Genomic DNA, 23,333 nt, shown 5'->3' on the forward strand with positions numbered 1-23,333 from the left:
ACAATTTCTGAATGACCCATGTAGGCCGCCGCAATGAGGGGCGTGCGGCCCTCGCTATCTGCCCGATTGACGTCCGCACCATGGTGCAAGAGTGAAGCCACCACATCTTCATGGCCACCCCAGGCGGCAGCCCGCAGTGCTGTTCGACCATCTGCATCCGCGAGGTCAACTTGTGTGCCACCCACCAACAAGGCGTTGACCACTCCACTGTGTCCACCCCAAGCTGCTGATCTGAGCGCTGTCCAGCCATCAGCATCAGCATGATCAGGGTCAGCACCCGCTGCTAAAAGAGTGGCTACTACCTCGGCGTGTCCATGTCGTGCAGCTAAGTTAAGGGGTGTCTGGCCAGCTCGATCCTGAAGGCCATGGAAGGCTCCTCGCTCTAGAAGGAGACGCACAAGAGAAGCATCTCCTTGATGAGCAGCACTGTGAAGCAGGGAGCGGCCAGAACTGTCCACCTGGTCAACAGGACCACCTCGTAAGTATGGGTAGAGAGGGTCCTCACGGTGACGCCGTCTTCGACGTTCTCGCCGTCGACTACTGCTACTACTGTGCTCACTACTGTGCCGTCCCCCTGTACTACTGTGCCGGCCTCCAGTGCTCTGCCGGCCTCCAGTGCTCTGCCTGCCCCCAGTACTCTGTCGACCTCCAGTACTTTTGCGGCCATCAGTACTTTGTCAGCTTCCTGTGCCTATGCCACCATCAATGCTCGCCCACCTATTGAGCCACCATTTACAAACTCTCCTGGCAGAGGTACCATTGTCACATACTCATCATCCTTTTCACTCTCCTCTTTACAAACTTTTTCATTAGTCACCTCTGATTCCACATCAACTTTCTCTTCTTGCTCATTTTTATCATTTTCAGCACTACACACTTCCTCCAGTCTAATGTTATCAACTGCATCGAGTATGTCATCAGTTTTACAGTTCATACCATCTTCCTTAGCGTGCTCTTCCTTGCAATCTTCTTTTTTGAGTTTATCTGATTCATGTGTGCTCTCCTGGATCTCTTCATCCTCCTGTTCTAATTCTTCATAGCGAATTTCTGTTGGAGGTCCTTCTTCCTCTCCACCCTCTTCTACTTCATCTTCATCTTCGTCATCATCTTCATCATCATCATCATCCTCCTCCTCCTGTGGCTGATCGTCAGGAAGGGCAGCACCAGCTTCTTGCAGGATCTTCAGGGCACGTGGATCTCTTGGTGGTGGAAGATCTTGGCAGAGACTCAGAGGCACCCCACATGAAACCATCCATAGTGGGAGGTGGTGCTGCTCTAAAGGTGGTTCCAGGCGAATACGAGAGAGGTGGAGAGCTAACTGATGGACCTGCATCAGGCTGAGAGATGAGGACTGGAGAGAAAGGCTCATAGCTAACATTGCATGCCCATCAGCCACATCTACCAGGTACTTCTGGGTGCAGTGCTTCACATCCAGCAGCCATTCAGCAAAGCTATGATGAAAGAGGAGCACCTGCTGGTCATGCTCAGGGCCAGCACCGCATCAGAAGCGACCATCGCTTGCTCCAGTCCTCATCAGTGAGAGTTGGGAAGCGCGTCTCAACAGCTTCCCGCAGCTCTTTTGGTGTGAGGGGTGCACGAGCAGCAAGAATGACAGCTAACAATGGCGCCACACGTTGGAAGTGCCGCCGTGGGTACAATCGCTGGCACAGCCACAGATATAGACCATTGAGAGTGCCGGGAATGTGCCGGATCTCGCGCAATGTTACCCAGCCATCTGCCACACCATCTAATACACGCTCCAAGTACAAAAAGCAGCCGTTGCTTTTGATATGCAACTGATTGAGCATCTCTGCTGTTTCCCGCGACAGGTGGTGTCGGAGGGCGGGCTCGCGGTCCAGGCGGCACAAAATATACTGTTGCACATCCCGCACCACGTGGCCTCGCCGCAGGTCATCCAGGGCAACTTTTCGAAAGCCGGCAAACTGACGGATGATGGTGCGTGACGTTCGGCGTGCAGTGACAACCAGAAGCAACCACTGCGGCAAAAGATGGTGGTGGGTGGCCAGCAGTTCGGCGATGGTGCGTGATGGACCTTTGTTACCTGTATCCATCGAGCCACCATCACGCGGTGTGGCTGCCACTGGTGCCTGTAGATCAGTCTCATCAATGCTGTCCACTACTAACAACAATGTGCGGTCAGGCTGATCCAGCTCCAGCAGAGGAAAGATGACAGAGCGGCGGAAGGCTTCATCAGGGTTGGCATGGAGGGCACGGGGCTCAAGGGCAGCACATACCTCAGGTGACTCAGTTTTACTGCTGTAGTTAGGCAGAAGTGGAGATGTCTCTAGTTGAGCCACCAGGGATTGGATGAAGCAGCCAACGCTGAGAGAGGCAGCCAGGTGGGCGTGGCACATATGGTGTGCCAGAAGACGTGCATGGAGGGCTGAGGCATGGCGGCCATGAGATGCTGAAGGTGACACCAACTCTGTGCAGAGCGCGGTTTTACCAGTGCCTGGGCCGCCTACCAACAAAGCCCCGCATGTCTTGGCGGCCGGCCTCTGTTCCAGACATGCCCACAGCTTTGCCCACGCCCACTCGCGACACAGGAAGCGCCGCCCCGGCAAGCTGCTGTCAGCAGCCATGACAGGGGCGGACGCAGGGCGGGCGTGGGCGGTGGTGAGGACTCAAGGTACGTCCTGAAGGCAGCTCATCTCGGCCCTCGGTCACTGCCTCGTCCCCGTCCCCACCAGAAGCCCATCATCACCTGATAAAAAAAGAAAAAATCCTTGTCAATATGTCAGTGATTCTCAAACTGTGTACCACTATTATCTTCATACTGTGACTTGAAGATCTGCTAATATGTAGATTTATGCAAACAAACATGTATACTGTTATTTCTCCTAATATGGGTCAGGGGTGATATTATGAAATCATAAGTGATATTATAATGTATGAACCCTCATTAGGACTACTTTTGGACCACCTTGTTTCAAATAAAACATTGAATACTATGCATCTAATTGCTAAATAAGATGTAGATACTTATTACTACTGAATGGCAGCACAGGAAGTGTGATAATATTGTATAAAATACAGTTGTCCCTCAACATTCACGGTGATAACTTTCGTGGATTTGATTAATTGCAGATCATCTTCAAACGACAAGTTTGGGTGTATAGTAAGCTGAGCCACATTGTCCTGCAGTTATTTAAAAAAAAAGTCAGATCATTTATCCCCTTTTTTTTACAATTTAGGTTGTGATTGAGTTAATGTACACCAGCAGACCAATAGTAAAGAAGTCGTTATTTATATATATATATATATATATATATATATATATATATATATATATATATATATATATATATATATATATATATATATATATATATATATATATATATATATATATATATATATATATATATATATATATATATATATATATATATATATATATATATATATATATATATATATATATGCAGTCAGATTAAGGGGAGGCGCCGACAAAAATGGGTATTTTTCACTATTTCAGCTAAATTTTAAGTTACTCCAAAAAATAGCTGAACACGTCACACGTTCCCTGTGAAAATCTGGCAGCTGTACGATGATAATTCTTTCCCTTTCAAATAATTTGATTTGTACAGGTAACTCTCGATTTACGCAAGTTTGGTTTACACGTTTTTTAAATAACGCGTGGTCCAAAATCCAAATAAATGTTTAATTTACATGTTTTTTTCACTTATACGCGATATTTTATGGAGTTGCCACCAGATGTCTCACGCAACTGGACTCAACATGGCGCCGCGGCCACACAGCTGAGCTCAGTTCTTCCCGCGCGCCACTTGAACAACAATACAGTACTCACGCTGCCACGCTACTCAACAATAGGGGTGGGCAGGTACCGGTACCAGTACCGTTACTAACGGTACCAGCTATACGGTGCGGTACCGGTACCAGACTGCTCGGTACTGGTACCAATACTATCCAGTCGCTCATGGTGTCCCTCATTTCTTCCTCACACGAGCGAGGCTGAGAGTGAGTGCCTGAGTGGATATCTCGGTGATATGGATACTCTCTCTCTCTCTCTCTCTCCACTGAATGAAGTGAATATTTATTTTTCGATAGAAACCTACTCTTGTTTGATTTACATTGTTTTTGATTTACGGGACCTCTTCAAGGACACAATACTTGCGTAAATCGAGAGTTACCTGTATTACTAATTTCGTGGTCCCCTCCCTGCAGAAACCTCCATTTTCTGTAGAATACTCATATATGTTACATTTTGCCTTCTTTTATCCGATTTTTCCACTTTTTTTTTTAAAAAAGCATGTCATCATTCATATGGCAAAATTCTAGTGGCAGCCAGCAAGCCTCGGAGAGTGTGGTTGAGTGAATCAGTCAATTAGTCACTTAGTGTGTCGCAAGCGCTCCTCAGAGGTACATTTGTGCTTGTACTTTGGCAGGTTTAGACACCTAGGAAAAGAAAAGTCCAAAAGAAAAGAAAGTGATGAAGAAGTAACAGGAGGTATCCACAGAACACTACAGCCCAGGAGATTTCTAGTGCGCACACACACACACACACACACACACACACACACACAGGTGCCAATTATGATTATTATTTTTTATATCATTCACTGTCATTCATAAATATAACTGCATAGATATCTAAGTTGTATTTTACCTCTGTAAGATCCTCTAAAAATCATAACTTTGTACGCTAACTGCATTTACACACAAAATAGCTGATATCTCGAAAGTGCATTTTTTGTACTTTGGAGAATAAAAACTCCATTAGTTGTGAAGATAATAAAAAATTCAAACATCTGCTGAAAAACGAGTGGATGGTAAAAAAATTGTCCGTCAGGTTTTTTTTATAAACAAAAAAACACTGCTGATATGATTTATTGAAGGTAAAAAAGTGGTAGAATTATGGGACACATCAAATGGTGATTTTGGTAATTTTTTTTGCGCAGGAACAGAGACATATTAAAAATTTCAACGGACAATTTTTAACTAGTGGTGCCATGAGTAAAACTACCCAATATCGTACGTATTGAGTGAACATGCTGGCCCCCATTAACGTTTTTAGCTCTGCTTTTATTACAAGTAATAAATTTTGTTTGTAATTTTTTTCGTAGACAGAACGAAAAGCTATTATACTGATACATGTAGATCTTATCGCATTTACCTAAGTCTTCAAAGAAAAAAATACCTTAAAACAATTGAAATAAAATGAATGTACCCTCCACTAATACTAGGTGGCGCCTCCCTTAAAAGATTTTCAAAAGCATTATAGTCAAGTTTATTTAGCCTGTTTCAGACTCAAAGTATATAATGTGTGTGCATGTGTGTGTGCGTGTGTATTTACCTATTTACCTATTTGTAGTCTACCGGGCCCTACCTAAACTTTAATAGTCCCGTCTCCATATCTACATTCATCCAGCCTTTCCTTCATTTGTTGGACACTGCTCGCCTCCACCACCTCTTCCCGCAAGCTGTTCCATGTGTTAACACTTCTATGTGGAAAACTATACTTTTTCAAGTCACTCAAACAGGTTCCTTTATTAAGTTTCTTTCCATGTCCTCGCAGCCCCTGCATTCTCGCAGTAGAGAAGAGATCAACTCTATCCACCATATCAAACTTATTTACCAACTTATACAGCGTGATCATATCTCCTCTCACCCTTCTTTGTTCCAGTGTCGTCAAGTTCATCTCCTTCAATCTGTCTTCATACATCATATTCGAGAGTTCTGGGACCATTTTAGTTGCAATTCTCTGTATTCTTTCCAACTTTCTGATATCCTTCTTTTTGTGAGGTGACCATACAACTGCAGCATATTCAAGTTTTGGTCTTATCAGTGTTATTATTTTCTTCACCATTTCCTTATCTGTATAATGGAATGATACCCTTATATTTTGCATCATCCTGTAGGTTTCTAAAAATAACTTGTTTATATGCTTTTCTGGGGATAGTGTCTTGCATCGTTACTCCCAAATCTTTTTCTTCATGTACCACCTTTAAGTTTTCTTTTCCCATCCTGTATGTTTTCTTCGGTCTTTTTTTACTTTTCACCATTTCCATAACATAACAAAGTTCCGGTACCATCTTAAATGCCACTCTCTGCACTCTTTCCAGCTTTTTTATGTTCTTTTTGTGAGGAGACCAGACCACTGCTGCATACTCCAACCTTGGCCTTATCATTGTAATTATTATTTTCTTCATCATCTCCTCATCCAAATACACAAATGCCGTCCTTATGTTCCTCAGCAAATTCATAATTTGTCCCGTTATCCTGTTCATGTGTTTGTCCGGTGACGTGTTCTCTGAGACAGTCACTCCCAAATCTTTTTCCTCCACTTCTCTGCATATTATCTCACTTCCCATCTTATAATTATATTCACATCTTCTTCCACTCCTACCAAACTCTATTTCTTTTACATTTCCCAGGGTTGAACTCCATCTGCCATGTACCACTCCACTCCCATATTTTATCCAGGTCCCTCTGCAAAGCCTCACAGTCCTTCACATCATTCACTCGTCTCAATAGCTTTGCATCATCTGCAAACAAACTCACATAGCTGGTCACTCCATCCACCATGTGTGTGTGTGTGTGTGTGTGTGTATTTACCATAGCTGGGCGTTCTCGCGATAAGTTATCGCAATACTTTATCGCTGATAACAAAATTGGGTTATCGGCCATCCGCTACTTATTTAAATATATATCGGTACCTTCGTTACTTTTGTAACCAAACTAGCGATAATCGCTACTTTTTTCCGCCTCTGAAAAAAAAAAAAAGTCTTCTCATTACTACGCATGTGTGGCCTGGGCGCCCGGTGTTGTGTGAAAAACCTTTGGGGTATGAAATATCTTCGGTGAAAAGATTTCATACTTAGATCATCAACATTAAAACACTAGCTTATTTTTTATGTTAGACTCAAAAATCATTATATCAAAGAGAATAATCATTTAAAATTAAAATTATTATTCACTGCCTCAAATTTGATATTCCATATTCGTTTGTGAGCATGCCATGGTATTGAAGGCACCCGGTGTTGTGTTATTTGATGTCCCATTGTCAAAAGTTGGAAACATTGTTCTTCAGAATCATGTTCAGACCAGTTTGTACAGTTCACAAAGCTTTAGTTGCTGGAAGGCTGAATCAGACAGACAGTACCACCATCCTCGCTGTTTCTAGAACAACACTCTGTACATATAAATACAACTCATACAGAATGTCGTTCCAGAAACAGCGGGGGTGGTGGTAGTGGTACTGTATGTCTTATTCAGCCTTCCAGCAACTCTTAATTACGGTTAAAAAGCTGTGTGAGACTGTACAGGTCTACGCTTGCTGGTCTGAGCATGCACAGTTCACGAGAGACCAGTGTTTGTAAAGAAAAGTGCCAGCTTCTGATGGTGGGGACGCCAAATAACACAACACCGGTTCAGGCGTTTCTAGTATTACCGTCTATAGGTAAGTGTCAGCGTGTGGTTTTCAGGTTTTGTAAGTTTTCTAAAATACAGATAATGAAAATTTGAATTCATCTATGTTTTTTATTTGAAATATCAATATAGTATCGTTTTCGCCTACTGGACTTATCGCTAGCCAGTATCGGAATTGTGGATTAATATCGGGTATCGTTTATCGCCTATATTTGTGTCTCCAGTTAACGAATATCGGTTATCATCGATTAGGTTTTCCATTATCAGTTATCGGTTATCGGGAATAAGGTTTTCTGTTATCTTGCCCAGCTATGGTATTTACCTAGTTGTGAAATACAGGAAAGAGCCGCATTAGGCTCGTATGTCCCGCTCCATAACGCTTTATTATCCAGTTTGCCTTTAAATTCATGAATCGTTTTCCACACACAGTCTCCTCGCCAAGTCCGCTCCATGTTGTTATGCTTCTGTATGGAAAACTGTATTTCTTGATGTCTCTCCTACAGTCGCCTTTCTTCAATTTCTTACCATTGCCTCTTGTTACACTTCTGTCACGCATCACTAGGTCTTCCTGTCCAATTTCTCCAATCCCTCTTGTATCCTGTACAATGCTATTAGCAGGGTTGGCAGTTTAAACCAAATGGTTTAAACCAATAAAAAAACAGTGGTTTAAACCAACTAATAAAACCTTTTTTATCTTTTTGTGTACACCCCTGCCGTTCGCGGTCTCACCCATCGCGGTTTCGCTTATTCGCGGTCAACTAATTGTGACCCCTGCTTATACGTGGCCCCAGTTTCATGTATACGCAGATGCATTGACGCTAAATAGGGAAGGCAGAGAGGAGGGAGGGAGGCAGAGGAGGGGAAGGGAGAGAGGAGGGAGGAAGGCAGAGGAGGGAGGGAGGAGGCAGAGGAGGGGAAGGGAGAGAGGAGGGAGGAAGGCAGAGGAGGAGGAGGGAGGAGGCAGAGAGGAGGGAGGAGGGAGGCAGAGGAGAGGGGGAAGGGAGAGAGGAGGAGGAAGGCAGAAAGGAGGGAGGGAGGGAGGCAGAGAGGAGGGGGGAAGGGAGAGAGGAGGGAGGAAGGCAGAGAGGAGGGAGGGAGGGAGGCAGGGAAGAGGGGGGAAGGGAGAGAGGAGGGAGGAAGGTAGAGAGGAGGGAGGGAGGCAGAGAGGAGGGAGGGAGAGAGGAGGGAAGGCAGAGAGGAGGAGGGAGGGAGTCAGAGAGGAGGGGGAAGGGAGAGAGGAGGAGGAAGGCAGAGAGGAGGGAGGGAGGGAGGAGGCAGAGAGGGGGGGAAGGGAGAGGAGGGAGGAAGGCAGAGAGGAGGGAGGTAGGCAGAGAGGAGGGGAAGGGAGAGGAGAGGAGGAAGGCAGAGGAGAGGGAGGGAGGGAGGCAGAGAGAGGGAGGGAGGAGGAGGCAGAGAGGAGGAGGAAGGCAGAGAGGAGGGAGGGAAGGGAGAGAGGAGGGAGGAAGGCAGAGAGGAGGGAGGGAGGGAGGCAGAGAGGAGGGGGGAAGGGAGAGAGGAGGGAGGCGGGGCAATGGACGTTAGGTTGCTCCTGAGTGACGTCACGGTTAGACTGTGACGTCATGCTTTCCTATTGGCCAGCAGCTCACTCAGGGACGACTGCTATTGGTCGAGATTTTCTCAGCAACATTATCCTAAAAAAAAAAAATTCACGCGCCGCCACACTGCAGTGTTGCCAGATTGGGCTACTTATCGCAAATTGGGCTACTTTTGGGTCTTCTGTGCTACTAAATTTTGACCCCAGGGTGAGTGTTGATTACATATTGTTGTCTAACAAGGTCTTGTCTCATTTCAGTCATTAAAAAGAACGAAAAAAACATGTTTTATATGACGTGTCAGAGGTGACTTCCCCAAATGCATATTTTCCCATAGGGTTATAGTCCCGCCGTTCGCGGTTTCGCGCATCGCGCCGAAGTCCGGGAACGAAATACCCGCGAACGGCGGGGGATGATGTATATATTTGTTAGTTTCATCAGTATTGTGGTTTTAACTATATGTAAGATTTTAATTATGTACAGCAGGGTTGGCGGTTTAAACCAGCGTAAATCAAAAACAATGTAAATCAAACAAGAGGTAGGTTTCTGTCGAAAAATAAATACCGTATTTTTCAGCGTATAGCGCACACCTTTTTCTCAAAAATATGCCTGAAAGTTTAGCCCTGCGCCTTGTACGCCGAATGTACAAATTTTTAATGATTTTTTTTCTTCTTTGGGGTGTTTTTAAGGGTCTGTTTTTTGTCTTATCCAATAACAACGGCAAACTTTCCTTTATCATTGTATATAATCCTTCATAGTCCGTAGCTGTCTTATAATGTTACCATAGAATACAGGGCGATCTAATAACTACTATACAAAATTGAAATCGATGGAGGATTCCCCATGCCTTGCTGTTATTCCGTTTTTCCGTCGGGCGCCATTTGTATGATCTTGATCTTGATGTCACAGGTGGCTTGATTGTATGACTAAGGAGCAGTACAAGCTACATAAAAAATCATATTGGAAAAAAATATCCATGTGTTCATTATTAATTATTAATATTAGTGAGAATAATGGGGTAAATATGATATCAGAAACTGTACATCATGAGTCTTGTACGAGGAGATATTTCGCGCAATACCAGCCAGGCCGCCATTTGCATTGTTTACAAACCACACAACCACACCCATACAACAAACAGCTGCATGGCGCGTGTCACCAGAAACGTGTGAATTGTGTCTTGCCTAGTTCTCTGTCATAACCTACGAGTGATGGTGGGAATAATATGCTTATTCACTTCATTCAGTGGAGAGAGAGAGAGAGAGAGAGAGAGAGAGAGAGAGAGAGAGAGAGAGAGAGAGAGAGAGAGAGAGAGAGAGAGAGAGAATATCCATATCACCGAGATATCCACTCAGGCACTCAGTCTCAGCCTCACTCGTGTGAGGAAGAAATGAGGGACACCATGAGTGGCTAGCTAGTATTGGTACCGGTACCGAGCAGTCTGGTACCGGTACTGTACCATATAGCTAGTACCGTTAGTACCGGTAACTGCCCACCCCTATTGTTGAGTAGCGTGGCAGCGTGGGTACTGTATTGTTGTTCAAGTGGCGCGCGGGAAGAACTGAGCTCTGCTGTGTGGCCGCGGCGCTATGTGAGTCCAGTTGCGTGAGACATCTGGTGGCCACTCCATAAAATATCGCGTATAAGTGGAAAAAACGTGCAAATAATTTTTTTTTTTTTTTTTTTTGGATTTTGGACCCCGCGTTATTTCAAAAACGCGTAAACCAAACTCGCGTAAATCGAGAGTTATCTGTATCAAACTTTTCTTGCACCTCCCTTGTTCTCTTTAATTCTTCCCAGTCTAGCTCTCCATAGTATTTCCTGAGATTTTCCATGTCTGCCTTCCTATAGTTTAACCTGTTTCTCTTATATGATTCATCCCCCTCACTTCCTTCCTCCTCTGTTTCCAACTCAATTATCACATGATCACTCTTTCCCAGGGGGCACCCATACCTTAATTCATTCATCAAGTGCATTCCCTTTGTTAACACCAGGTCCAGTCGCGCCGGTTCGTCGTCACTTCTGAATCTCGTGTTTTCCTTCACCCATTGCGTCATCAAGTTTTCCATCGTCAATCTTAAAAATCTTTCCCCCCATGCCGTTACGCTACCTCCACCTTCAAATATCTCCCAATTTACCTCCTTACAGTTAAAATCACCAACTAACAAGACTCTTGTTTGCTTTGAGTAGTCTACTCAAACTCTGAATGGTATCTTCAATCATGGTCTCATATTCTTCTTTACTCCATGAGTTAGTTCTTGGTGGTACATAGGTTGCTATTATTGTCATCATTTCTCTGTTTTTGTTCTCCAGATTTACATTCACTATTTCTGCCTTTCCTTCTCCATATACTACTGTTTTCACTGATAACTCCTTCCTCGTCATTATCATCACTCCTCCACCACCTTTATCCTTTCTGTCCTTCCTCCATACATTGTAGTTATTATCAAACACTATTTGGATGACCTCATTTAGTTTAGTTTTCGTTACACATACAATCTCGGGCTCTTTTTCATGCAAGTAGTCTTGTAATTCTAGTTTACTAGATACTATCCCGTCTACATCAATATACATCGCACTTAATCCCTTACTAGTTTCAATCTTGTCTAGGTTCTGTTCTCTTTCCGCTTTTCCTTCATGTACCATTTCTTTACTCGATCTCCCAGAATTTTCCAAAAAAATACCTCTTTTTCCTTTTCAGATCTTACATTATTCTTTTCCTCTGCCTCTGCTAGAAGTTCATTCCATTTCTTCCTTTCTTCTTCATTTTTGTTTTTCTTTATATATATTTCCTTACATTCTTCTATTTCCCTTAACTTAGTTGTTTTGTACAAAGTTTCCTCTGTTGCCTTCTGTGATCTTAATCTCAATTTAACTGGCCTTGTTTTTCCTTCTGTAGGGGCCCATCGTATAGATTTCTTCCACTTCCTCCTCAAGGTTTTGCAGTTCTTCATCATTTAAGTTCTTAAGTAAATCTATTAATGATTTCAGTTCTTCCTTTTATTACTGCCCACTTTCTCATTATGTTCTCAACTTGTGCCAGCAACATATGAGTCAGTACTTAGTAAGGTTAGGTTACATAACTGAAAAAGTGCATATTTGAGTTAAAAACAGAAACATTTTTTTCTTTGTTAATACCAAAAAATAACTTGACTTTCAGAGGAGAAAGTTTATATATATATATATTTATATATATATATATATATATATATATATATATATATATATATATATATATATATATAGAGAGAGAGAGAGAGAGAGAGAGAGAGAGAGAGAGAGAGAGAGAGAGAGAGAGAGAGAGATAGAGAGAGATAGATAGAGAGAGAGAGAGAGAGAGAGAGAGAGAGAGAGAGAGAGAGAGAGAGAGAGAGAGAGAGAGAGAGAGAGAGAGAGAGAGAGAGAGAGAGAGAGAGAGAGAGAGAGAGAGAGAGAGAGAGAGAGAATTTACATATATTTACATAGAAAATCAGACCACACAGACCCCATGGTCCAGACTAGGTGGTCTGTCCTTAAACCTAAGTGATTTTACATTAATCAGATGACTCCAAAACATTGCTTTTCTACTCTAGTTAATATTAAGTTCAAGGAAGTGACGGTCGAGCTTGTTTTTAAAGGAGTCAATCGTGTTACACTGGACCACTGATGGTGGGAGCTTATTCCATTCTCGCACTACAACGTTGGTGAAGAAAAATTTGGTGCAGTCTGAATTTACTTGTCTACATTTGAGTTTTGTGCCATTCTTCCTCGTTTGCAAAGTGTCATTGATCATAAACAATTTTGTTCTGTCTACATTCGTGAAACCATTAAGCATTTTAAAACATTCGATCAGTTTTCCTCGGAGGCGAAGTTTCTCAAGAGAGAACATGTTAAGGGTGGAAAGTCTTTCTTCGTAGGATTTGTTTCGCAAGGAAGGGATCATTTTTGTTCCTCGACGCTGAACGCCTTCTAGTTTAGCAATGTCCTTTGCATGGTGGGGAGACCAAAACTGTACCGCATATTCCAAGTGGGGTCTGACTAAACTATTGTAGAGCAGAAGTATTACATCTTTATTCTTGAATAAAAAGTTTCTCTTAATGAAGCCCAACATCCTGTTTGCTTTATTTGCTGCATCGATGCATTGATGTGAGAATTTGAGGTTTGATGCGATTTTAATCCCCAGGTCCTTAACGCCGCGTATTTCGTGATCGAACTTCTTATTTTTTGTTCCAACTTGAAGGACTGTCTACGTTAAAGGGCATCTCCCATTTATCTGACCAAGCTGAAATTTTGTGCAAATCCTCTTGGAGGCTTTGCCTGTCTTTGTCAGTGAGAACCGAGTTACCAATCTTTGTGTCGTCTGCAAATTTACTAATGCGATTATTGAGTCCAACATCCACGTCGTTGATGTAAATAATGAAGAGCACTGGGCCAAGAACAGAGCCCTTAGGATCTACACTAGTGACCGGGCGCCCACTCTGAGTTAAATCCATCAATCACAACTCTTAGTTGTCTGTTGCTCAATCAATTCACGATCCATTGGTTTACTTGACCGTCAATGCCTATTTGCTTCAATTTATAAAGTAATTTATGATGTGGGACTTTATCAAACGCTTTCTGGGAATCAAGATAGACTACGTCCACTGATTTGGTTACATCATAAATTGAGAAGAGATTGTTATATAAGGTCAGTAGGTTTGACAGGCAGGATCTTTTGAAGCCATGTTGTGAATCCCCAATTAATGAGTGGCTTTGTGAGAGAGAGAGAGAGAGAGAGAGAGAGAGAGAGAGAGAGAGAGAGAGAGAGAGAGAGAGAGAGAGAGAGAGAGAGAGAGAGAGAGAGAGAGAGAGAGAGAGAGAGAGAGAGAGAGAGAGAGAGAGAGAGAGAGAGAGAGAGAGAGAGAGAGAGAGAGAGAGAGAGAGAGAGAGAGAGAGAGAGAGAGAGAGAGAGAGAGAGAGAGAGAGAGAGAGAGAGAGAGAGAGAGAGAGAGAGAGAGAGAGAGAGAGAGAGAGAGAGAGAGAGAGAGAGAGAGAGAGAGAGAGAGAGAGAGAGAGAGAGAGAGAGAGAGAGAGAGAGAGAGAGAGAGAGAGAGAGAGAGAGAGAGAGAGAGAGAGAGAGAGAGAGAGAGAGAGAGAGAGAGAGAGAGAGAGAGAGAGAGAGAGAGAGAGAGAGAGAGAGAGAGAGAGAGAGAGAGAGAGAGAGAGAGAGAGAGAGAGAGAGAGAGAGAGAGAGAGAGAGAGAGAGAGAGAGAGAGAGCGAGAGAGAGAGAGAGAGAGAGAGAGAGAGAGAGAGAGAGAGAGAGAGAGAGAGAGAGAGAGAGAGAGAGAGAGAGAGAGAGAGAGAGAGAGAGAGAGAACTAAAACAAACAAAATATGAGTCAGATACCCGTGAAATGTCAGCACATTAATGTCTCCTGCATCGCGCCCCGAGGCACCCATAAAAAAAAAACTTTTTAAAATCGCTATGGTGCGGTGTTTCTAGCAATTTCTGACACTTATATGGGGTTCAAAATGCATAGAATAATGACATTTAACCGATGAGAAGTGTGAGAAGTGGCCATGCCGACGGGGAATAAAGTAAAATAATACCCCATTCCCTGCTGCTGACCTACAAATGGTTTGCCCGAGTGTGGCGTTAAACTAGAATTTTACTACATCGACATTACTGATTTCCAGCTGTATAAATCTTTGAGAAGAAAGAAAAGAAAATAATGTAGGAAATAGTCTGTATATCAAGCACTGAATGCATCATTTTAGTTATTATATATTACAAGTAGGCACGTGTATAAGTACTCGTTTATCATATATTACATATATCAGGCCTTGGAACTTTTTTGTGGAGTCATTCATCTCATACAAGAGCTTGATGATGAACACTAACAATTATTTAACAGCAAGTTAAGTTATTCTTAAGCTGCTGGAGAGCAAAATAAAGCCCTGGGCGAAAAAAATACGAAACCTCCCAAGCTGTGTTTTGCCTGTTTGGGCCGCTCAGGAGACTGCGGCCAGCGGCACATTCGCCCCTCAGTGGTCACACACACCACCCACAGACGCAAACCTTAAAACCTGACCAGCAAAGGGTAAATACATTTTTTTTTCTACCAGCAGGTACCACGTTAGGACATTTGGCTCCAAACGACAGCCAGTATTAATTTTTCCCGAAATAGAAAAGAGGAACCGAGTTAAGTCAAAACAGTACTTGTCTCCGATCCACTGCCGGATAGCCAATACAGTCCATTGTCAGCATCTACGGGTGGGACTCGAACCTGGGTTCTCGGGATCACCACATCCCCAGTTTAACACTTGGCCACCACCTCCTCAAACACACACACACACACACACACACACACACACACACAGAGGGTAGTTCTTTGAACCTACATGTATTTGCCTGTTCGAGCCAGCACCTTGACTCCATAGGCCGGTTACCCAGCAATGTGACTAGACATCTCGTCATGCTTCCATCGTACGGTAGCTTTTTCATCAACACCTATGCCACCTATACTAGCGATGGAAATCTTTTTTTTCTTTTCTTTTTTTTTCTTTTTTTTTTTCCACACAAAAAAAAATAAAGCAATCTTCAGTTTGCGATTTTTTTATCTTTTACTGCATCACTGCTCGGAAAAGTTTCATTCAATCAATAAGATGGGTATAAAGCTTTAATCTGAATTAACGGTAGAACTGTTCTTATCATGATCCATGAATCTAATCATTCATCAATTATCAGCAATGCATAGAGGAAAACTCTCCTTAGTAAGCCTCTCCTTACACTCTGAGTGAGGGTTCGGTTTTTATGACCTTTTGTTATGTACGACGCCTGCGTCCGGGAGTACATACATACATTCATGGCTAACTTGGCTCTCGCTCGCAGCCTCCTCTTTAACCTTTGACGCAGTACCAAACACAAACTCGTGCAGTCATGCGTTTTCTTCCTCGCACAGGCATTTCGAAAGTTTAATCGTGCTACATGACACAAATAAATACTTCTTAATTAAGCAATATTCCTGAGTGTTTCTCAGATGCACACGTTAGCCTGAACTCACTGAAGTGTGCCGCACCCGGCAGTCATCACCACTTCGATCCTTTGCAAAAACGTGTAACATCGCCCTCTCGCTGCCGTGAACTGCCTGGAGACGCTGAGTGGGTGCATGTGAGAAGAGCGATAAAGTGTGGCAAATCTGAGCCCCGTTCCTTCTCTCTCATGGCTTGCCCCGTCACGTTGTGAAGGGGTGCAAGGGGAGTGGCGATCAAGGGGGGCACGCCTGAGCCCCACTGTATCGCTCACTTTCCTCCGCTGGCTTGGCCCAGCATGTAGAGAAGGAATGGGAGGGGGATACAGGGGGGCAGGTTTGACGGCCGTGCCATAAGGCAGCTTCCTCGACAATAGAAGCTCTTCGGCCATTTTCTCATACCATAATCTTCGAGGGGCCCTCTCTGTAAGCGAAGGAAAGGTGTTGACGGGCGAAATTGTTGCAATCTGACAAGGGGTCGAGATAGGTACATCCTCGTGAGCCCCTTCGCATATTTTATGCATCAATTCTGCATTTCTCTCATTAATATAGTAATAAATGATTCAGGAATTATAATAAAACGTATTTGATGTAATATGAATCTGCAAAAGTTTTTTCTAAATAAATGATTTAAAGTTTTGTTTAAGACTTTAGGGTTGTATCATGATTTTTAACCCTTGCCGAGTTGCTGTGTCAACACACCTCCTTGGTCAACTCAAGGAGCTAGGTAGTCTTTTCCTATAGCTCTGATGGGGCTCGAGCACTTTTCTAACGGCCCCTTGCTTGACGGGATGGTAGCAAGGGGCAGAGAAGTGATAACGCCGGGCACACGTGGACTCCCTGGCCGTGTGTGTGGAGAGAGGTGGAAACCAAGGGGTGCTGACGTCACTCCCCATCCCCAAGGCCTTCCCTCTCGTAGGCCTTGTGGAAACACCGGCCGCGCAGGGATGCCAACCCTATCACTCACGCTATGTTCCCAATTATACCTATATTTGCCTTCCAATCAACAATTTTCTTCGTGAATATACATTGAAAAATATGTATGATTACACTAATATATGTAAAATGCTTCAATTATCAATATTTCCGTGTAGAGATGTTTACAGAGGCTACCAACCCAACTCGGAAGAAGCTCTAGCGGAGGAAGGGACCGAGATCACCTTATAGTATCCGGCAGAAAGGGGACACTGTTTAAGGGAAGAGGAGGAGGAAAGTTTATGCTGGGTTCACACATTCACGGTTTGTGGTCACGGTGCCCTCCCGACACGCAAATTGGCACTGTATCCGTGACTATCCTTGACATACCGTGGATTTCCGGCGCGGCATCGTAACCCCGCTGTGGAAAACCTTTGACGTCGGCAGTGTCTCACGATCATTTTAGTGCGAGCAAAATGATCGTGGCTCACCCCGACAACTGTCATATGTCGTGACTTTCCGGGATGGCATCGGGAAGGGTCCGGCTAGCACCTGGAGTCCGCCGGGAACGCCGGAAAGCTATCGGAAATAACCGTGACATTTCGCCGCCAGCCACGGTATGATAAGGAGTGCTGCGGAGGCTTACCAACCTCATAAAGCTGTCGGAATGCCGGGCTGGGCCAGTGACCTCCCAGCGCACACATCACCATGACCCAGCGCTCTGACGCCCGCACGGTTGCGCGACGAGCTCGAGTTATTAGCCCCTGCAGCAGCCGAGATGGCTACGGAGCAGCCCCAGTCCCCCCTGCAGGATGAAGGTACCGCTACCCAAACGCAAGTGTTTGGAGTGCCTCATGTGTACGAAATGTTTCATGTGTTTGGTGTCTGATGTTTGGCAAGGAAATGTTTCCGGCTTTGCTGGTATTAATTATTCTATAGAAAATTCAGCGCGCTATCGCTCGCTAGCCTGAAGAGGGAATGTTGGAATGAATTTATATTATTACATGGATGAATTATATTATTATATACCATCATCATATGATAACTAATGAATTTCATGAGTGTGACATAATGACCCAAGATAGAAAGTCTCATCAGGTAGAGCTTCACCCAAATCCTCTTCTTTTTCGACTTCTTTTTTGTCAGCTGTATCAGTTCAAGTATATTTTCTCCATGGCGAGACACTCCATGTTGTGCTTGTGCAGCATCAATATCCTCAGCTTGGCTAGGTCGCTCTCTTCCATGTTGTTGCGTTCACGAGGGACACATGTGGACTGGTGCCAGTTCCAGGGAACGCCCCCTTTTTATACATCGGCAGAAATACCAAGATGCTACAACAGTTAGGCGCCAATGTCCGTGAAATACCGGGAAGGCACCTAGGCAACTCCGTAACTTCATCGTGGTCGCTGGGTTACCGCTGTAACCGTGGTGATACACTGTCATTTTCCGTGGCCGCCAGAAGTGGGTCGGGAAGGCTCCGGGTAGGGTCGCGAATGGTCCGGGAACATCGCTCGCTCCAACGCTACCTTTGTACACCGTTGTACAATCGCCACAGGGGTAATCCGACGGTCAGATTGTGGTCAGAGGTCACGGTTTAACCACCTGCTCTCCGGGAGGCCATCGTGGACCACAAATCGTGAATGTGTGAACCCAGCATTAGAGGCTGCCTAATGGTATGGCCGTGAGACCCTTTCCCTTACTCCTTTGGCTTGTTCCTTCATGCAGAGTGGATGTGGAAGAGTTGTGGAAAGGCAATACTTTGGGAATGCCTGATAGTCTTCTCTCCCCGCCCCTATCATGCAGTTATGCAGTGAGGTGTGTGGTGTGTTGGGTGTGATAATACATGTTTAACCCCCACCAGCCAGTTTCGAGACAAAGCTCTAAAACCTGACACATGCAGAGGCGGACGCTGAGATAAGAGAAAGAGGCGGCGGACTCGATTCCAAGTCTGTCGTCGAGCCGTCATAAAATAGCCTATTTTCGGCCCTTTTGCCGCGATTTGGACACGTCCTAGTGTTTTGCTTATAACTTTTTTAATTTATTTAGTGCTTTCCAATTTTTTTCTGATTATTAATCTGTATTAATAGAGCTTTCATTTGCCACCAAGCACGCCTTCCTAGCTTCAGTAGTTTTTGCTGGAGCTTGACCAGAAGTCGCGACGAAAATTTGCCGAATCTGACTTCATTTCACGCCGCATTTAAAAACCTTCCTGGCGCCACAAAAATTAATATGTCTGCAAAAAAATTCATATATGAACACTTCAACATGTTGACTATCTTGTACAAAAAGCATTTTAAGATGTCTTTATAAAAAGTTACCATTTTTATATAATTATTTCACTATATAAATCCACTTATATCAAGCACCATATTATACATGTTATTTCTTATATTATTTAGTATTCAACCGTATTTCTTCTCATTTATGAATAATACATATAATTTGCTTTCTTTTGATACCAAATATGTATGTATATATGCAGAGGTGGGCCCGGTACTGAAAAATCAGTGGTCCAGTTGCGGCAGTGCGGTACTTTTTCCGAAGTAGTGCGGCTGCGGTAGTGTGGTCCCAATTTTTTTCTTTCCCAGTGCGGTACGCAGTGTGCGGTACTGCGGTAGCGGTAGTCACTAGTCAATATAAAAAAATACTTAGTGCCTATCCTGGCTATCCATTGACTAATAATTTGTGAGATAGAAAAAAAATAAAGGAGGACTGGGGGAGGGAGAGAGGGAGGAAAGGAGGGGGAGGGAAGGAAATGCAACTTTTCGAGGGAGGAGGGAGGGGACAGGGAAGGGGGAGGAGGAGATCAGCGTCATGTGAGAGATGAGGAAGTGGTGGGTGGGAAGGAAGGAAGGAAGGAAGAGTGGTGCGAGCTGCAGTAGCACTAGCCAGGGATATGGGGGAATGAAGGGGAAAGGGAGGAGGGGAGGAAGGGGAGGAATTCTCCAGCGTTTGAGCGAAAACGAAACATTATAATATAGGAAAGTCATGACGGGAAGAGTGAAACATTATTCAAACTGTCCAACATATTAAGACAAAACACATCAACTGCAACTGGTAATAGTGACTCCCGTGGGAAAGCCATAAGCCTTGGCGTCTCAGGCCTCAGCGAAGAAACCACGTGGAAATTTCAACGAGAAGATAATGATAATAATGATAATAATAATAATAATAATAATAATAATAATAATAATAATAATAATAAGAAGAAGAAGAAGAAGAGGAAGAAGAAGAAAAAGAAGAAGAAATTATTATTATTATTATTATTATTATTATTATTATTATTATTATTATTATTATCATCATTATTATTATTATAATCAAACAATATTTATCTTGGTTACATTGAAGAGAGAGAGAGAGAGAGAGAGAGAGAGAGAGAGAGAGAGAGAGAGAGAGAGAGAGAGAGAGAGAGAGAGAGAGAGAGAGAGAGAGAGAGAGAGAGAGAGAGAGAGAGAGAGAGAGAGAGAGAGAGAGAGAGAGAGAGAGAGAGAGAGAGAGAGAGATTTACATAGATTTACATAGAAAATCAGACCACACAGACCCCATGGTCCAGACTTGGTGGTCTGTCCTTAAACCTAAGTGATTTTACATTAATCAGAAGACTCCAAAACATTGCATTTCTACTCTAGTTGATATTAAGTTGAAGGAAGTGACGGTCGAGCTTATTTTTGAAGGAGTCAATCGTGTTACACTGGACCACTGATGATGGGACCTTATTCCATTCTCGCACTACAACGTTGGTGAAGAAAAATTTGGTGCAGTCTGAATTTACTTGTCTACATCTGAGTTTTACGCCATTGTTCCTCGTATGCAAAGTGTCATCGATCATAAACAATGTTGATCTGTCTACATTCGTGAAACCATTAAGTATTTTAAAACATTCAATCAGTTTTCCTCGAGGCGGCGTTTCTCAAGAGAGAACATGTTAAGGGTAGAAAGCCTTTCTTCAGAGGGATTTGTTGCACAAGGAAGGGATAATTTTCGTTGCCCGACACTGAACACCTTCTAATTTAGCAATATCCTTTGCATGGTGGGGAGACCAAAACTGTACCGCATATTCCAAGTGGGGTCTGACTAAACTGTTGTAGAGTGGGAGTATTACATCTTTATTCTTAAATAAAAAGTTTCTTTTAATGAAGCCCAACATTCTGTTCGCTTTATTTGCTGCATCGATGCATTGCTGTGAGAATTTGAGGTTTGACGCGATTTTGACCCCCAAGTCCTTGACGCATTGAACGCTTTTGAGTTTAACGCCGCAAATTTCGTAATCAAACTTCTTATTCCTCGCTCCAACTTGAAGGACCTGGCACTTGTCTACGTTAAAGGCATCTCCCATCTATCCCACTAAGTTGAAATTTTGTGCAAATCCTCTTGGAGGCTTTGCCTGTCTTCGCCAGTGAGAACCGAGTTACCAATCTTTGTGTCGCCTGCAAATTTACTAATGCGGTTATTGAGTCCAACATCCACGTCGTTGATGTAAATAATGAAGAGCACTGGGCCAAGAACCGAGCCCTGAGGGACGCCACTAGTGACCGGCGCCCACTCTGAGTTAAATCCGTCAATCACTACTCTTTGTTGTCTGTTGCTCAACCAATTCGCGATCCATTTGTTTACCTCACCGTCAATACCTAATTGCTTTAATTTGTAAAGTAATTTATGATGCCGGACATTATCAAACGCTTGAAATCAAGATAGACTTCCAGTGATTTGGTTACGTCATAAACAGTGAAGAGGTCGTTATAAAAGGTTAATAGATTTGATAGGCAGGATCTTTTGTTTCGGAAGCCATGTTGTGAGTCCCCAATTAATGAGTGGCTTTCAAGGTAACTCACAATTTTGTCTCTAATTATGCCCTCAAGTAGCTTACCTACAACCGAAGTTAGACTAATGGGCCTGTAATTACCTGGTACTTTTTTGTCTCCTTTCTTAAAAATCGGTGTCACGAGAGAGAGAGAGAGAGAGAGAGAGAGAGAGAGAGAGAGAGAGAGAGAGAGAGAGAGAGAGAGAGAGAGAGAGAGAGAGAGAGAGAGAGAGAGAGAGAGAGAGAGAGAGAGAGAGAGAGAGAGAGAGAGAGAGAGAGAATGATGAAATAGAAAAGTTACAATGAAGTTAAAAAACAGATATAGTATGTACTATGGTCTATGTTATCCTTCAAAGAAAAATTTGTACGGGACATGAGATTGAGCGGCGATCATGTTAGTTCTTGCTTGTACTGTTGTGCATTGCCATTGACAGCCATCATAACATCGTCAGAGGCAGTCATGGCACGCCGCTTTGGGTTAAGTGACGAACAACTTTACTCCGAGTTATTCATTTAGTATTTAATTTTGAACAATAACTGAAAAGTCAAAATGACTGAATCACTGATTCTGATGACTGATACCAATTGACTGATTGAGTCCGATCCACTGTAAAAAAAAAATAAATAAATAAATAAATAAATAAATAAATAAAATAAAAGACATTTCTGTGAGCATGCCGCGCTGCAAATGTCTTCGATAGTTTTCTAAGTACCGTAAAAACTCTGCAGGATGTTTTAGTGCGGTCCGCGGTAGTGCGGTATTTTCAGAAAGTTTGCGGTAGTGCGGTACTTTTTTTGTGATGCGGTACTACCGCACTATCGCACTAAGTACCGCACTTGCCCACCTCTGTATATATGTATGTATGTATGTATGTATGCGTGTGTGTATATATATATATCATAGACTTCACAACTAGTTGACGGGAAATCTCTTCAGTCTTGGCGCGCTGGCTTCGCGTAAGGGGCCGATTGTTATGGCGACTTTCACTGCGACAACTCAAACACACTCTGCGTTCTTACTCTGAATTTAAGTGGAAACAGGACGAAATCTTCAAGTTTTAGTGCATACAAGCAGGCAGGAGTGTCTCTAGAGTGATTTGGTCGAGGATTCAAGGTAACTTATATAAAATAGCACCATGCGTGCACTTTGAAAACGTTGTGTAAAAAATGGCAAATTTGCGTAACTTTAGGTTGAAATCTTTACGTAAAATGAATGATAACTGTAGGATAGTGAAGTCCACAGTTTTACGTATTAGGAAACAAGAAATGTACGTTTAGTTAGTGCCTACATGGCAACTCAGCTCAGTTCCCGCGTCGCCTAACTCGCCTTAGGCACGCAGTCAGCTGGGCACTTCCCCTCTGTAAAGGATTATCGCTGTCCTGCCTCTGTTTACTCTCCAAGTAAAGGACCTACAGTTATTCATCGTCTCTGTACCCTTCCCCACAACTGCAAGGATCCAGAGGACGATACAAGAAGACACAGAAGGCAGTGGATCGAGTGGAAGTGACGGAGGAGACACAAGATATGAGGACGCCGCGACCCCGTGGAGTAAACTGTGGAGGAGCCGTACTACGCCATCAGTGCAGTGGCTCTGCACATCACGTGCAATGCCCTGCCCGCCTCCTGCAGGGACATCATCCTCCGCAAGATCCCCGGGG

At 43.5% G+C, this 23,333-nt stretch overlaps 1 pseudogene; it reads right to left on the minus strand.

The window, feature by feature from the left end:
• Window positions 1-676: 676 nt before the first annotated feature.
• The window catches only part of LOC126995359 (ankyrin repeat domain-containing protein 50-like), a 183,498-nt pseudogene continuing 160,841 nt past the window's right edge, over window positions 677-23,333 (minus strand).

The sequence above is a fragment of the Eriocheir sinensis genome, chromosome 8 (assembly GCF_024679095.1).
Source record: "Eriocheir sinensis breed Jianghai 21 chromosome 8, ASM2467909v1, whole genome shotgun sequence".
NCBI classification, from domain to species: domain Eukaryota; kingdom Metazoa; phylum Arthropoda; class Malacostraca; order Decapoda; family Varunidae; genus Eriocheir; species Eriocheir sinensis.